The sequence below is a fragment of the Megachile rotundata genome, chromosome 1 (assembly GCF_050947335.1).
Source record: "Megachile rotundata isolate GNS110a chromosome 1, iyMegRotu1, whole genome shotgun sequence".
NCBI lineage: Eukaryota > Metazoa > Arthropoda > Insecta > Hymenoptera > Megachilidae > Megachile > Megachile rotundata.
Genome location: NC_134983.1, coordinates 2,341,603 through 2,344,434, shown reverse-complemented (window position 1 = coordinate 2,344,434; position 2,832 = coordinate 2,341,603). Strand labels below are relative to the sequence as shown.

The 2,832-nt window shown below is 28.2% G+C and overlaps 1 long non-coding RNA gene across 1 annotated transcript; it reads left to right on the top strand.

The window, feature by feature from the left end:
• The first annotated feature begins 898 nt into the window (after positions 1–898).
• Positions 899–2,361, top strand: LOC105663527 (uncharacterized). Its single transcript, XR_013038525.1, has 4 exons — positions 899–1,301; positions 1,543–1,696; positions 1,795–1,858; positions 1,963–2,361. It is a non-coding gene; the product is annotated as an uncharacterized LOC105663527 (long non-coding RNA).
• Positions 2,362–2,832: the final 471 nt, after the last annotated feature.

Below are 2,832 nucleotides of genomic sequence, written 5' to 3'. Positions count from 1 at the left end.
GGTATTTCACAATTAGTGTTACTCTCGGCAAGGGATTGCAGTTGATATGTTTCTAAACAACGTATTCTCTTGCAAAACTTTATTTATTTATTTTGCATTGTATATATTAGTGTCTTGATTTTTTTATGAGTTGATGTATATTTAATATTTGGAACAGTAACAGTTCGTAACTAAATCATGTCATGAATTTTGTGTAATTACTGCATCATATAAACATTTTAAATAATTCAATATTTTTTCTATCAAAAATGTGGATTTTTATTAGTTTAACTAAAAATAAAAAGTGTACCCTTTAGGATAAACGTATTCATTTATAATTTTGCATTATCTAAACATAAAAAAATTATAATTATCGTAACTGCATCCTTACTTACTTAACCTAATCAAACCATTGGAAAAATTACCTTGTACTTAGATTAAAAATAAATTTTGGAGTAAAAGGTCTATTCAGTACGCTCAAAACTTTTATCGGTTGTCTTCAAATATACAATTGCATTATATACAATATAAATTATCACAATTGTTCTTGATGGTTACATACTTCCAACATGTTCATGAAAATGTTATTATTAATCATGCATCAGTAGCAGTATTTGGCACATGTTATCAGCCACCTCACGGTAGCCAAATACATATACATCTTAACCAATCCAACTCTTATCTCTTGTTTACATACAGTGAAGAAGAATTTAACGATCACAAGGCTATCATATAAATAGAAGATTCATTTCTGTATCGATATTCAAAGTGAACAGACCAGTGGTCCTTGTGTTTATGAAGTCTTTTTTTGTTTATACATACATATATTTTCTATATATGTATATACAGGGTGTTTTCAAAATGGTGATACAATTTTGTGAATACATGGTGGAAAATAAGGTGAATTTATATGAAAAATAAGGAAAAAATATAAAATACAATTTTTTCATATTACAGTTTATTTCCGAAAAAATTGAATTTGCACAGTTTCAAAGTTTTTATAAATGCAACTTGTCATCACTTTAAGAGTTAATGAATGTTATTAAACAAATATATATACAGTGTAGAATTTTATAACAGTTTAAGTCTGTCGATTCCAAGTATGTTGATTCCAAAATCATCATCTTCTTCCAAAAACTAAATAATATATAAACCCTCGGACAAAAAAAAAGATTATTTTCTTCAGATGATTTGCCGAAAGCCTGCGGAAAACGCAGGCAGGCAGAAAGCGAATTGAATAGGAAGGAGAGTAAGGAGCATAATAAACCAGGAAAATCCGAAAAATTATTTATGATGGTGATGATTTTAAGACTGATAAACAGGTACAAATGAAATATTTTATTCCCCTAAACAAGAAATTTTGTATTGATGATACTTAAACAAGTTTGAACTTTACTATTTTATAATATCAGATTTACAACAGTTTTCACATTTTTTTTCTTTTAAACACACAAACACTTAAATCTGAATCCAGAGCATCCACTCCAAGATTTTTGCTAAACTAGTGTATCTCAGGTATTAATTAGAAGAATAATAAAAGAATAAACATTTTTTTGATTTCAGTGATTTTCAAAAGTGTCTATTTCCTTGTGTCTTTCTTTTAATAAAAGTGTGGAATAACACCGACCAAAGTCTTAACTTCACAGGAGCACATAAAAAATACCCTAAAGTACCTGAAAGACATCAATATGTACCACAGTATATAGCCAAACAAAACGTAGGAAACAGGACCCAGTCGTCACTAATGACCTGAAGGTCGATGCGACGTAAAACCTGAATTAAAAAAAAAAATTAACTTCCATATGCTTCTTTTAGATTCTCTCGAAACAATACTTTCACCGCCTACTACACCACTTAAAATTGGTTGCATCAAATATTAGTAAGTATACTTTTTATTTTCCTCGTTTTCTTTATTTTAAATAGTTTGTATGTGTACACACGTATACATCCAATTTTTTGTATAAACAGTACATTATATTATAGATTCTTCTTCGTGAATATTTTTGTAGTTTTTTGTATATAATAAATTAATACATAATGATGGATTAATACATAATGGTGGAACCATCCTTCAAAGCTTCAGCCTCTAATTACTATCTCAAAAATATAAAAAAAAATGAAAGATATATGAAAACCTTAAATAGGAAAATTGTATGATACTATTATCAGAATATCCCCTAATGAAGCTAGCTGCAATACTGGCGAAATGTTGGGAACTCGCTTCCTTTAGGACCCGGTTTACACTCGAAAGCCTCAACAGCAATACCTGTCTGATGCCGGGCCGTGAAAGCCTCAAGTTTTTCAAAATTGTATGATATTTTTTGTACAGTTATAAGATGTGAACATGTTAGCCGAAATATATTTTCTTTATAATAAAATAAATTTGTATGACCTTATTTGTTAACTTATTCAAATTTGCATGATAATTTGTATATTTGTGAAGTTGCCTCCTATTGTATTTCTTCAGATTTTTATTGTTAAAGCACCGTACGTGTGGCAGCTGTCACCGCAAAAAAATTAAATGGTGGAAATTATTATATGAATTTAAATATTCTGTAAAATAAAAAGGAAATCTATTTTGCTTTTATTTCATTATTTTCAAAAAAATCAGGAGAAAGTACCAAATTGTGTTAATTTCATTTTTATTCTTAATATCATATTATTATCAAGTAATTAAACGTGTATTGTAAGAATTCTAAACATAAATTACTCCCTTGTTTGGAAAAGTTGTGCGCCATAATTTTCCAAAATTATTACTTTTGATGTACTTTATAATTGTAAAAAGTTTAAATGAAATCGATGTTCAGAAGATTACGAGATATCTTTGTCAATTCTTATGAAACAAACTCACAC